The following is a 15263-nucleotide window of genomic DNA, read 5'->3' as shown; positions in this document are numbered from 1 at the left end:
GCGCACTCTCTTAGACACAAACACACACTACCACACACAAATATACGCTCACACAGACACACACAAACACACACATACAGATACAAATACACACACACTTTCTCTTATACACACACAAACACATAAACACACACTACCACACACAAATACGCGCTCACATGGACACACACAAAGACACACATACAGATACAAAAACACACACAGGCACACACACTCTCATACACACACAGACACTACAACACACACTACAACACACACATGCACACGCACGCAGATGCACACATCCCACACATGCAGCACACAAACATATACACACAAAGACACACACAAACACATAAACACAAAGACACACATGCACACATCCCACACATGCAGCACACAAACATATACACACAAAGACACACACAAACACATAAACACAAAGACACACATGCATATATACACACACATATATACACACACACCCAGACACACGCACACAACACACATCACCCCCACATATAGCCACACACAGATACAAATACACACAATGTGCACACACACAAAGTCACATAAACATACACAGACATACACAGAGACACACACGCACATATACACACACACACACAAACTGGGGAAGGTGATTTCCATTGTCTCACGCATTGATGTACACTCCAATCAGCAGCACCCTGGGGTGGGGGGATGGGGGTGGAGTTGAGCTTTAGCATTAACTACACATTCAGAAACGTTTTGTATCCTCATATTGACAGACCTCCTGGACTAAGATGCTGTCAATTCTCAAACCCAGTAAAGTGGCCTAGAAATAGGACAGAAATCTCTTATCGTGTGGTTTGATACCACACCATGGTGGCATTTGGGTTCCTTACAGACTGACTGAGGGTCTGTTAGAAACTGTTTAACATGATATGATTAGATTTTCATCCCATATACTGCTGCACACAATAATCACAGATATACCAGGTCTTCATCACATTAGGTATGGGCCAGTCTTGTCTTCTTTGTATGTTTGTGTTTGTGTTGTGTTCTAGAGTGTAATATACTGATTTAGCGTCACCCGCACTGTGCTATTTATACCCAATGATGTGTAGCTCTGTGACATCATTGCACGGTTGCTCCAGGGCCTGGAAGCCTTTATACTGCATAACTCCAGCATTGTTTGTGATTAATGCACACCGACTGCACATTCTACCAATGAGTAAGAGAGACATGATAATGAGTAGATCATCTCTTTAATTCAGTCTCGTCATCTGGATTCATTGCAAATTAAAACACATAGCAGTAGCCATTAACTATCAGATTTAGCTCAACATTTTGTATGTCAGTTGGATGTCTTCTTTGGTGCTGCTCTGATGAGCTGAATTAAACACTGCGAGGGAGTTAAATTCAGCTCATGTGTGCTTGAGAGCACAAAAACACTGAGGTTATCTTACTGCCTGAATGTAGCATTAGCATGAATAATAATCCAACACCCTCGCAATACAGGGCTCAAAATCTCCTGCAAGCGTGCCTCTGACACAAACTACACCTGACACATTTTTAAAGAAAAATAATGCTGTAAGAAAATTAATGCAATTCTCTGCAAAAGGACATTTAATGGTAATTATTGAGAACATGGACTCACATCTTATTGAGATGTTTCTTGTTTCAGAAATACTTTTTGCCTCTTTATCTATAGTGGAGGGATTGACAGAAATGCTGGGTTTTTGGTATCTGCAGTATTATCCCAGAATCTCCATAGGATGCATCTGGTGAATGGGAGTGGCGTTGTACGTTCTGTGCCTTGCCCTTGCTGTCAGACTGTGACAAACAGGCAGAGCATTAGAGTGCCACGCATACTGTGAGTGTCAAGGAACCAGGTACAAGGCTCATGTTTGTACAAAACAAAATCCAGGACCGTTTTCAAAGCAGCGTCTCCACAGAATCATCTTTTATCACCATCCAACCTGGATACCATCACCAAGCTGCGAGGGAGCACAGCAGGATCCTCGAATCTTGAATATGATCAGAATTTAAGAAAACATTGCCAGTTTATTGCTCTCAATTCATGTGGATAATATTGAATCCAGAGCGTAGTTTGATGTTGGTTGTAGAAACATTGAAAAAAGGATTAGACCATTCAGCCCTTCTAGCCTGTACTACTGCTCAAAAGATCATTGCTGACCATGCTTGGGTACCCAAAGCTTAGACAGTGTGAGGTTAAAGGTGATTTGGTTCAGGAAGGAGTTACAAATGCACTCAGCCCTCCGTGCACCCACAGTGTACATAGAGTCATAGAGATGTACAGCATGGAAACAGACCCTTCAGTCCAACTCATCCATGTCGACCAGAGATCCTCAATTAATCTGCTTACATTTGCTAGCATTTGACCCATTTCTCTCTAAACACTTCTTATTCACCCAACTGCCTTTTAAATGCTGTAATAGTTCCAGCCTCCACCATTTCCTCTGGCAGCTCATTCCATACACACACACCACCCTCTGTGTGAAAAAGTTGCCCCTTAGGTCCCTTTTAAATCTTTCCCCTCTCACCTTAAATCAATGTCTTCTAGTTTTGGACTCCTTGCCCCTATCCATGCCCCTTATGATTTTGTAAACCTCTATAAGTCACCCCTCAGCCTCTGATGTTCCAGGGAAAACTCCCAGCCTGTTTAGCCTCTCCCTGTAGCTCAAACCCTCCAACCCTGGCAACATCCTTGTAAATCTTGTCTGAATCTATGCTACAGGAAAGGTGGTAAACATTCTGCAGGAAAGTTTCACATCTCTTAATGGCTGAATCTTGGACAGGCTTTGTCTCTCAATATTACTCCCCCACACAGAAAGATAATAATATTCACTGGAACAGACTGCATAAATTCATATTCTCTTTCAACCAGGACTTGGGATGTGAACTGATAAGGTAACATTCGAAAGAAGAGTGATGGTAACATTAGTAATGTTACCTCTCTCTCTCTCTCTCTCTCTCTCTCTCTCTCTCCACCCCCCCCGCCCCCACAGATACTGTCAGGCCTGCTTTCTCCAGTATTGTCTGTGTTTATTTCAGATCTCCAGCGTGACAGTATTTTGCTCTGACTTATTGCTTCACCCTAATTGTTCTGTGATGACGGTGTGCTGCAGTCTATCTGATGAAGGGGCGTGTGCAAAGTTGTAAAATTTAGAATGTTGACGAAAAGGGAACGATGACAGCAAACCAACTTTGGATGAGATGTCACTTGAAAGGTCAGTGCTCCCACAATATTGCTGTGTTTTTCTCTCTTATTAATAGAGATTAAAAGATTCATTTAAAAAAAGTTGAGATAAATAAACTTCCAAGTCTATAAAATGGAGTAAAGAAATGAAACTTGACTGGACAGCTCTATGGAGAGCTGGCATGTAATGAATGGGCCAAATGGTCTGTGTTCCTTAATGATTGCACGGACTGAATTTCACCATTTCCCAGAAGACAGGGAATGGTTAGTAAATGTGCAGGAGTCATTGGCTCTCTGATGCTGAGATCATGAATAATCAGGCTGCTGCCCCCTGGAGTTGGCAATGAATCCCGATAGGTAAAGAGCCAATGGTCAGGGCTGAGGCATTTCTGTAGCAGTGTATCAAGGAGGCTGGAAGGTGAATGGAGGTGACCTCCCAACAGTAGCCAAGTGAGGAGGCTGGTAAGGTCTCCCTGCATGGCCTTCCCCTCCACCACGCCTCCCTCCACTGGCCTCAATCCTTCCTCTTTGTGGCACTGTTGAGCTGCTGGTCTCTGGTTTGGCTTCAAAAGGGGAAAGCAATGGCAAGACTAGTTATCCAGAACCTCAGCTAACGTTCTTGGGAGGCGGGCTCAGATCCCGCCATGACAGATGGTGGAACTTGAATTGAAGAAAGAATACAGAATTAAGGACCATGAAACCATCTGGGTCATAAATGCCCTTTAGGGAAGGCAACTGTCATCCTTCCCTGGCTTAAACTCCATGTGACTCCAGGCAGTTAGAGATGGGTAATAGATGCTGGCACAGTCAGAGACACCTGCTTCCCATGAGTGAATAAAGAAAGATGGCTGCTCTTGAGATTTGAGGTACACTGAGTGTTAGTGTGTGTGAGGGGTACACACTCCTGGCTGCCTGCCCAGTGTCTATCGATTTAAATCAGAGGTTCTTGAAGCAGAAAGATGGGCCATATGTGGGAGGGGAGGGGAGGGGAGGGGAGGGGGAGAGCTGATGGGAGGGTGAAATGAAGACCACATGGTGAAAATGCAGCGTTGATGGACCAGCTGGCACATTAATTTGTTGTAACATCCAAAGATTAGGTGTCAATGCGTATTTACAGAGCACCCCTCACGTGGGTAACCAGAGAGGGAGGGAAGGGAACATAAGGGCGATCAGATGAAAAGGCACAACGCAGGGAAGTACGCACAGAGCAAAGTGGAAGAAGGTTGATTAGAATCTCAGTACCCACTGGCACAGAGGGCACAGGAGGAGCAGTATGCCATACAGCCCCAACAGCCTGGTGCTGTCATTTGGTATAATTATGGCTGATTCTTATTGTGGTATCTATTGCACTGTCCTGACTGTACCCTTCCCCCTAGCACCTATCTAGTCTAGGATACGTTTGTTATAATCCCTACAGCATGGAAGTAGGTCATTTGGTGCATCAAGTCCACAATGACCCTCTGAAGAGCAACCCACTCAAAGCTCCCCCCCCTCCCCCATCCCTGTAATCCTGCAGTTTCCCATTTTACCTATACATCCCTCGACACCAGGGACAATTTAACACGACCAATCCACCTAACCTGCACTCTTTCGACTGTGGGAGGGAAGCTGAGCACCGAGAGAACACCCATACAGACAGGGGGAGAACATGCAAACACCTCACAGGCAATCACCCAAGGTTGGAATCGAACCCCAGTGCCTGGTGCTGTGAGGCAGCAGTGCTAACCACTGAGCCACCATGTCAATTGTGCGAGATAAGTTTGCAGAATTGCATGAATCGAAGAATAAGAAAGACATTTGAGGAACAGATTGTTCTGCTGCCTGCCTTTGGTAGGGGGTGGACGTGGAGAACAGGTTTGGGTGTGATCACGGCTGGGCCCATTTAAGCAGAGAGCTGACCCTGTCACACAGGAGATGATGGGCTGATCTGAAGATGTGGATTTGAACTTTTCCTAATCCTCCTGATCTTTGTACAAATATCCCCGAGGTCAACAGCGGAGAGTAAGGGTCACACGTCATCCTGAGCCAGTAATAGCATGCAGGACAGGCTGAATATATAGCCAAGAGGTAGAATGAAGTCAACTGTATAGGCGTGGGAGGAGATGTCATTCATCGAGACATAATGGCTATGTTCAAACAAATGTGAGTGAAAACAAGAAAAAGCAGTCCCTGTGAGAATAATTCATGGAGGAGGAGGAGACCCTCCTTGATCCTGATTAGTCAGTATCACAGTTCAGTTACTCACCCAGCTATCAGAGCAGCTAATGTAACCGTATCCACTCACCCCCTCCCCAGCACACAGCCAGACTCGCTCCTGATTTGAAACATCCCTCCTGCTTTCGATGGCTGCGCAGCAGGAGTGGACTCTTTCACCAGATATTGTTGTCTTGTTACTGCTTCGTTTCAACCAGACCCTCACAAAACGTGTTCATTCCACCTTCACAATCAGCATGTGGCAGGTATAACTTGTGCATCAAAACACGAGCACATTTCAGCTTGGTGGATTGGAACTCGCTATCCTGTTTATTTCATTTTTACAAACATTATATTCTGTTTGTGCTGAGGAATCCTTGCTACAATCTGTCCCCAATCTGCACTGATCACTATCCCATCTCTACAGATAGCTTCTGTCAATAACAGTGTAATGATGCCTAGATCACACTCTGTCAAGTACAGAGTGTCATAATGGTGCAGGCTCGAAGTGCAGAATGGCCTACTCCTGCACCTATTGTCTACTGTCTAAGATACGAGGAATGACCCGGTTGAAATCTTGAATTTTGTGGGCGGCACGGTGGCACAGTGGTTAGCCCTGCTGCCTCACAGCGCCAGAGACCCGGGTTCAATTCCCACCTCAGGCGACTGACTGTGTGGAGTTTGCACATTCTCCCCGTGTCTGCGTGGGTTTCCTCCGGGTGCTCCGGTTTCCTCCCACAGTCCAAAGATGTGCAGGTCAGGTGAATTGGCCATGCTAAGTGTTAGGTAAAGGGGTAAATTTAGGGGACTGGGTGGGTTGTGGGTCGGTGTGGACTGGTTGGGCCGAAGGGCCTGTTTCCACACTGTATGTAATCTAATTACAAAGGTTTGATAGGTCCCAGCATGGAGTTTAAGAGAATGGAAGTATACAGAAATCAAAGTGCCCTGTGACAGTGGGCCATGGGGAATATCGACAGTTCCGTGGGGAATGGACATTTTCAGGCAGGAGCAAGGTTAGGAATGGAATTTCCCAGGAGTCAGTATTGGAACCCTTGCTTTTCCTGATTTATGTTAATGATCTGTTTCTGGGTGTGTGGGAAAGAATTTCAAAGTTTGTAGATGTCATGCAACTTGGAAGAACTGTAATCTGTGGAGAAAGACGTGGGGAATTCCAAAAGGACATTGACAAGTTGGGGGATTGGGCGGCTGGATGGCAGGTGAGGTTGAATTCTGAGAAGAGTGAATTGATGCACATTGGTTGGAAGGACATGGACGTGGGGGAGCGGAGAGACCTGGGTGTATATGTGCACAGGTCAGTGAAGGCAGTGTGTCAAGTAGAGAGAGCTGTTAATAAAGCATACAGTGTTCTCAGCTTTATTAATAGGGAGAGAGGACAAGAAGAAGGGGGTGATACTGAACTTGTAGAAGATACTTGTTAGACTTCAGCTGGAGTAGGATGTATCGTCATGGAAACCATCTTGTAGGAAGGATGTAAATGTATTGGAGAGAGTGCAGAAGAGGATGATTCCAGGAATAAGAAGCTTCATTCGGAATGTTGTCCTTGGAGAGAAGGGTTAGAGGGGATTTGATTGGGTTTTTCAAAATCATGGTGGGCGGGATAGAGTGGATAGGGAGAAACTGCTCCCATTGATAGAAGGAACAAGGATGAGTTGGCATAGGTTTTAAGTCAGTTTTCACGCAGTGAGTAGTTAGGGTATGGAATGCACTGTCTGGAGAGTAGGCGAGTTCAAGAGGATATTGCATGGTTTTTTGGGTAGAAATAGTGTGCAAGGGTGTGAGGGAAAAGACAGGAGATTGGCGCCATGTTTGTCTGGAGGCATGATGAGCCAAATGGCCTCTGTCTGCACCGTGAGGCCTGTGTGATTCTGAGGTCTTAAAATTCAGGTTAGAATCAGACAGACCACGGGCAGTGGGGAGCTGAACCTCTCTCCCATCACCAACCGGATGTTGGAGGTTGTTGGTTGTGTGTTCAGCCTGTCGCACCCAGAAAATCTAGGGACAGTCCCATTCCAAACCCTGTTGGTTACAGACAGAGTGACCAAAATGTAGTTTGGTTCAGCCAGCTCATCCTTCGACATGGGCCTGAAGGGAGAAAGAGGTGTGCGTGAAACAGGCAAGTGAACACTGGCTGTCACCTGCAACTTTCAAAACCAAGATGGATAGATCTTTTTGTTGGTGTTATGGATCAAAGACAGGGAAATGGGGTTGAAATGCAGATCAGCCTTGATCTAAGGGAATAAGGGTAAAGTTGCCATTGTCCCACCACGGTGCTCTCTCTCATTAGAGAGGGACAACTGGTGGGGTTTAACCTGAGGGGCATCACACATCAGATGAGGGGAGAGGTTGGGGAACAGTCTTTCATGGTAACCGCAGCCAGTGTGGCAATTGAACCCATGCTATTGGTGTCACTCTGCATCACAAACCAGCCATCCAGCCAACTGAGCTAACTAGTGGTATAGAAGCAAAGAAAAATAGGTACAGGAGGAGGCCATTCAGCCCTTTGTGTTTACTCCACCATTCGAATATGATCATGGCCAATCATCCCATTCAGTCCCCTGTTCCCACTGCCTCCCTATGTTTTTGATCCCTTTAGCCCTAAGAATGATATCTCCAGTCCTTCTGGAAAACATACAATGTTGTGGCGTCAACCACTTTAAGTGGCAGAGAATTCCACAGACTTCCCAATCCCTGGGTGAAGACATTTCACCTCAAACAAGAGAAGTTGAAGGTGAAAAACAGAACAGTTCGGAGGAAAGGTCATTAGCTTGAAAAATTGACCTGTCTTTTCTTTTCACAGATGCTGCCTGACCTGATTCTCTCCTGCATTTTTCGTTTGTGCTCAAAGTGACACGTAGTCTCCTGCTCAACATGTTGAAGTTTGTCCTGTTACACAAGGTGTTGGTGTTGCAAAGTGACGTGAGATGGAATGGAATCCTAGCAGCTCCTTTACAGGATGAGAGAGAACTATTTGCTGGATATCTCCCACACAGGTCAAATTTCAGAGCACAGAAGAAATGACTTTAGCTACTGCTTCTGTAACTAAAGAGAAAGAGAACATTAAAACCAGAAAGTGTCCATTTCGGCCAATGATATTTTGTGAGCAGGAATTCCATCTGCAAAAATGTTTTATTGATCTAGTTGTCAAAGGATCATTAATTAGTCATAAACAATAAGGTTAAGGAATGTTCTAACTCCCTGTCACCAAAAAATTCTGGTTGATAATCTGGGTGGGGCCTAATAAGCAAACCCAGGAGATTGTGGTATTTACTTTAGTGTTCGGTTTTGAACAGCAAGTCTGTTGAATACTCACAGGATAAAATTCCAACTGTATTTGGGTGGGACAATATTAAGCAATGGCATTTATGTCCTGAATCAGATAACCCATCTACAATTCTCATTGTCAGCTCTGCATTCCAATTCTTTGTTTACTCTGTATCTGCTGAGAGAAATTCTACACTGTAAGGTAATTGAGATCCTTACACAAGCCAGTGACACGTTTCAAAACTGCATTTTCAAATTCACCAAAAGATTCTTTCGCCTGTGGAGATTCTCACTGGGTTCCTCAGCCAGGAGAGAGGAGTTGATGGTGGGATTATCACTAGATTATTAATCCAGCGACCTGGGTAATGTTTGTTTTCCCTCGAGCATCGGAGGCTGAGGGGTGACCTTATAGAGGTTTACAAAATTATGAGGGGCATGGATAGGATAAATAGACAAAGTCTTTTCCCTGGGGTCGGGGAGTCCAGAACTAGAGGGCATAGGTTTAGGGTGAGAGGGGAAAGATATAAAAGAGACCTAAGGGGCAACCTTTTCATGCAGAGGGTGGTGCTTGTATGGAATGAGCTGCCAGAGGAAGTGGTGGAGGCTGGCACAATTGCAACATTTAAGAGGCATCTGGATGGGTATATGAATAGGAAGGGTTTGGAGGGCTATGGGCCGGGTGCTGGCAGGTGGGACTGGATTGGGTTGGGATATCTGGTCGGCATGGACGGGTTGGACCGAAGGGTCTGATCCATGCTGTACATCTCGATGACTCGATGTTTTGGGGAAGTGGTTTCAAATCCTTTGCAAAAGTGAGGGCTGCAGATGCTGGAGATCAGAGTCTAGATTAGAGTGGTGCTGGAAAAGCGCAGCAGGTCAGGCAGCATCCGAGCAGCAGGAAATTTGATGTTTATGTTGATTTTCCTACTCTTCAGATGCTGCCTGACCTGCTGTGCTTTTCCAGCACCACTCTAATCTAGATTCAAATCCTTTGCTATGACCAATAACAATTGGTGTACTTGAAAGTCAATAAGTCTGTAATTAGAAATCTAATTGTTGGGGGAAAACACCATCCAGTTCACTGACAGAAAGTAATTTATTGTCCCTACCCAGTCGGGGCTATAACAGACGCCTTCTGGGGAATTAAGGATGGAAAATGAAAGCCAGTCCAGCCAGCAATTTCCGCATTCCATGAATGAATTAGCACAAAGGTTTCATCCTTGAAAATAAGTAATCTATTGTTAATGTTCCTCTGCTATCCCTCCCAAAGATAATTACCCCTTATTTCAGGAAGCCTTCTACTCTAGAAACTTGACTTAGATCAACAAACACATCCCGGCACTGGCAACTGGAATAACAGGTTAGGCCATTGTTCTGCAGGCTGCTTCAGAGCTTGATGGTTCTTGGTTCATCGTGTGACCAAGGTGAGGCATGCTAGTTCAGTGGTTGGCACTGCTACTTCACAGCACCAGGTCCAGTCTCGGGCGACTCTCTGTGTGGAGTTTGCACGTTCTCCTCTGGGTACACTGGTTTCCTCCTGCAGGTTAGATGGCTTGGCCATTCTAAATTGTCCGGGGATGTATATGTTAGCATTGGGAAATGTAGGGGGAATGGGAAGGTTGTTCTGGACTCGATGGGCCGAGTGGCCTGCTTTTGTACTGTAGGGCTTCTATGAAGGAAATCCTGATCTTCTCGGGTTAGAGATAAACTGTCACGAAGGAGAGCTTGGTCAGAACTGATCATTGAGGAGAAAGTGAGGGCTGGAGATCAGAGCAGAAAACATGTTGTTGGAAAAGCGCAGCAGGTCAGGCAGCATCCAAGGAGCAGGAGAGTCGACGTTTCAGGATTCCTGAAGAAGGGCTCATGCCCGAAACGTCGATTCTCCTGCTCCTTGGATGCTGCCTGACCTGCTGCGCTTTTCCAGCAACACATTTTCAGCTCAGAGTTGATCATTAACAGATCTTCAGGGGATAGGCTCGGAGAGTTCCAGTCATGTCCCAGAACCCATTGATCTCCAGAGTGCTCCAAAACATACCAACTCCAACTGACTGATATCTAGACCAATCATTTCATATCATGGCCGTACATGGACGGTTGGATTTGGGGGAATATGAAGACAAAATGTAACATTGATTTATTTATTGACTCATTGGAAGTGGGTGTAGCTGGTTGGGCCAGCATTTATTGTCCGTTCCCAGTTGCCCTTTGGCAAGTGGACAAGAGATGAGAGAAACAAAACAACTTCGAGCAATTATTATAATCGACAAAAATGACCATTTTCCTTGGCATCTTTTGCTTTATTTTACATGGTTAGTTTTCAAACCAATTATACTACAACACCCACGCATGGAAAGAGCATAAGGTTTTGAAGCAACACAACAGACAGGAAAATAATGCAGCTACAGCCAACTAGATAAAGCTGCATCTCATCTGAATGGCCATCGTGGGCACTGAGTGGGAGAAATGGACAGCCTCTCTCCAAAATCAACTGCGAATATTCTACAAATCATAGAACTACAGATGAAACTGTGTTTTTTACAATTGTCACATTGAACAGAGGCAAACACCACATCCACAGATGGCTCAGACATTAGATTTTGCTTATTTGTATTTATTTAAAACTACATTCAGAAGGTAGAATGGTTACAACCTCTGTTTGCTCCTGATGCCCACTGGATTCCACTTTCAATTTCAAAGATTTCTTGTGTTGCAGTTTAACTTAATATCGTCTATTATTTGATATTCAACTGTTATACCAACATATCCCCGGGGAAACAAGGTCTAAGTAAGCAGAGGCACCTAATTTTAGACACATTAAAAACTGCCCAGATCCAGGGACACTGATAGATGGTTTCAAAATTGAGGCTCAAGGATAATGATTGACTTTTACTTTGGGATCAAGAGTAATTTGCATCTCTAACTAGATACGATTAACACATTCCAAAAATAAGTGTCATTACTCAAACAAGTGAGTACATCATGGCACTGAATTGTGGTCTGTCACATTGGGGACTGTGTTTAGGTGAAGTTAAATTGCTTTACAATCTTGTCCAATTGTTAGATCGATGAGTAGTTAGTTTCGGACAATTTCATTCCTCATTTAGTGATCCCTGTTAATAACCTTATTGGAGATGGAGCTCTGTAAAACCTCCATTTAAAGATCACGATGACTAGAATCAAACGTGTTTCACACCACTTTCTGGAGCCAAGACCTCAAAAAGACTCAAATGATCTCCTCACCAGAAACAATGACCGAGCATTATTGATCTATAAAGTACTGTAATAGGCCAGGTTTGTTTTGTCTTTGTTGATGAGATCTGGGTGTCTCTAGCTGGGCCATTTCAAAGTCAACCATATTGCCAAGTTCTGGGAGTCACATATGGAGCAGATCGGAGAAGGTTGGCAGGTTTCCTTCACTAAAGAGCATTAGTGAACCAGGAGAGTTTTTATAACATTTCAAAGTAGAGAACCTTTTTATTCTGAATTTTCTTTTTAGGTGAATTCAAATTGTTGTTGGCGGGATTTGAACCCGTATACCCCAAACATGAGCAACTGCTGGATTACTAATCGAGTGACATTATCACCATGCCATAAACTCCCTGCACATCTGCTGGTTTTGTGGCCTATGACTGACCCTGTCCTTACGGCTCTTACTGTTTGTTTAGCTGACCTCATTGCCTGTTATCTGGCTTTCGCGGATGGCTCATGCTTTCTCCAGCACATACCAACAACTGCAGCACTGGCTGGTTCCAACCGGCAAGCTCTAGTGCTGAGGCTATGCTCAAGACTTTGTTGATCTGTGATGGGATTTAAGGTTGATCTGGGTCTGCTACCTCGCAGCTCTCATGCCTCGACTTACCCACCCTCCATCCTGTTCCACTTCCTAGGTTTCTGTTATCCATTATTGCTATTTCCCTCTTTTCACTAGCACGCCTCTCTCAATGCCCCATTCTCCTCACTCCTACTTTCCAACGAATGTCTTACACATTGCTTTCAGTGCCCGAGACTCTTTAAGACAAATATTGCAGACCCATTTGTAATTACATTAAGTCTCAAAAAATGATCTGAATCAGGCAATTTCTTGGAGAAGGCGAAAGTGAGGACTGCAGATGCTGGAGATTACAGTGAAGAGTGTGGTGCTGGAAAAGCACAGCAGGTCAGGCAGCATCCAAACAGCAGGAGAATTGACAATTTGGGCAAAAGCCCTTCACATCAGGGATGAGGCTGGGGACCTCAAGTGTGGAGAGATAAATGGGAGGGGGGTGGGGCTTGGGGGCGAAGGTGGCTGAGAGTCCAATAGGTGGATGGAGGAAGGGGTAAAGGTGATAGGTAAGAGGGGAGGGTGGTGCAGATAGGTGGGAAGGAAGATGGAGGGATGGGACAGCTCATGAGGATTTTGCTGAGCTGGAAGGTTGGAACTAGGGTAAGGTGGAGGGAGGGGAAATGAGAAACTGGTAAAATCCACATTGATGCCATGAGATTGGAGGATTTGGAAAATGAAGTGTTAACTCCATTGGGCATCATTGCCACTGTCACTTTAGGAGTATCACTGCTTTTAACTCCAGTGAGAGCACTCTGAATAAATGTTACAATTTGCATTGTCTATTTTTCACTAATCAGCCACTGGACCTTAAACCTAAGTTTAAAACCTAAAGTTTGAAAAGCCAATAACAACTTCACAGACCACAAACTGGTCTAGTATTTTGAGGTATTGTTCTGCAGAAACAGACTGGTTTTTCTTCTGAAAAAATACCCACAATTACAGATAAATATTACACCTACCCACTGCTAGGTTGAAAAATCTATCCTGATACCAAAAACATTAGACCCTCACTTTCCTCCTCATGTGGAATGGCTCTCAGTGTCAACATTAGAAAGCACAAGAGAAAAACAAAAGTCTTATTGATGGGCTAGTCCTTCCCACAACAGAACATTGGGAGAGTTCGTTAACACTCAGAGCAAATGCTGCTTTAGTTCAGATATTCTCCAGATTGGAGAGTAGATTCTGACCAATGGGTCTGTCGTGATTGATTTAATAGGGCAAAGGAGTTCACTGTGGTTGTCTCAATAACGATATTCAATGGGAGATAATCCTGGCAATCGAAGAATCAGAAATTTTAACCTCAAAGAGTTTCCCTTTTTAACCTCTCAACGTATTTCCCATGCAGATATGCAAAGTGGTCATCATCCTACACTTCACAACTTAAGTATTTGCTACTTGTTCTTGGGTTGTTGAAAGCCAAGTTTCCATGTTAGTGATTCATCATCCTCTTTTCAAAAGATTTTGACTTTAACTTAAACACTTTGTGTGTTTTATTAGCAATATATTCATTAACCAAGGACACTCACTTCCCTTTTCTATCCTTTTGTCTTCCCCTCAATTCCAGCAGGTTCTTGCAAAATTTGCATTAACTCATGCCTCCTTTGACACATTGTGTTATTTAACGATTCAAGTGGTCTTCAAATTTCCAACTTTCATGTTAAAAGAAACAAATTGCACATTTGTTCATTTCTATTTTATTGAACATTACCAAGTTGGCATATTATTTAAAACAGCTCAGCAAATATTACAACTGAGTGAATATTTTAAACTTATCCATTATTTTCAACTGCATAATTGGTACCCGCATCACATAATATCAACAGCATTATACATTCAGAATTCTATGCAGCATTGGAATTGGTGGGCGAGGGGGGGACTCCGAGGGGGAAGGAGATGGAAGCAAAAGAGAAAGCTCTGCTTTAGAAAGGAATACAAAGTTAGAAATGGCACAGGAAGCTAAACTAACTTAAATAAAAAAAAAAGCTGTAATAATTAAATGAAAATTACACATCCTCTATGACAGACTCAACAGATGTCAAGCCAGTATTGTTGAGTTACAGGGTTTTTACAGTTCTGTGGGGCTGAGAGGGGGAATGGTTAGGACACCTGGGAACTTGAAGACTTGGTCAAATGTTGTACTGCCTGATGATTAGGTGATTCCAAGACCTTTCCAACCTGCGGTCAATCCCAGCAAGACACTTAAATGATGAACTGAGTGAGCACCTGCCAGCTGACAAAAATTCCTACTTTGGTACATGTGAAAATAGGAGATTACCTTCTTTAAAAGGTTCGTTAACCTCCCTGCACAGTAAAATTCAACCAACCAGCAGCAAAATCCATAACTTCAGTGCCAAATATAAATGATCAATTCCACATGAATTTCAATTCCAGATAATCTATTAGTAGTTCTAAGGGTGGGAGCGGCCAAGTTAAATTTATCTTTATTTTGTCCCCAGTTACAGTCAGATGTTGAACACAGGTTAAAAAAGCAACTTGGTGGAAAGCACTTGCAACAGAAGCTGCTAGTCAACGGACAGGGGTCTTAATCCACCATCAGGGATGAGGAAGGAAGTCTGAATTTCTGTCAATGTGGAACCCTGGGAGCATTCATGGAGAGTGGGGGGGGGGGAGAGAAGGTGGGGGGGGGAGGGGGGGGGGGGGGGGGGGGGGGAGAAGGTGGGGGGGGGGGGGGGGGGGGGGGGGGGGGGGAGGTGGGGGGGGGGGGGAGAGAGAGAAGGTGGGGGGGGGGGGGGGGGGGTGGGGGGGGGGGGGGGGGGGGGG

At 44.5% G+C, this 15263-nt stretch overlaps 1 long non-coding RNA gene across 1 annotated transcript; it reads left to right on the top strand.

Moving 5' to 3' along the window:
- Positions 1-3043: 3043 nt before the first annotated feature.
- On the top strand, positions 3044-8473 carry LOC132830598 (uncharacterized). The gene is made up of 2 exons (XR_009646391.1): positions 3044-3215; positions 8196-8473. It is a non-coding gene; the product is annotated as an uncharacterized LOC132830598 (long non-coding RNA).
- Positions 8474-15263: the final 6790 nt, after the last annotated feature.

This window comes from Hemiscyllium ocellatum, chromosome 31, assembly GCF_020745735.1.
Source record: "Hemiscyllium ocellatum isolate sHemOce1 chromosome 31, sHemOce1.pat.X.cur, whole genome shotgun sequence".
Lineage (NCBI taxonomy): Eukaryota > Metazoa > Chordata > Chondrichthyes > Orectolobiformes > Hemiscylliidae > Hemiscyllium > Hemiscyllium ocellatum.
The sequence above is the reverse complement of the archived record's forward strand: the minus strand, read 5'-3'. Positions and strand labels throughout refer to the sequence as shown.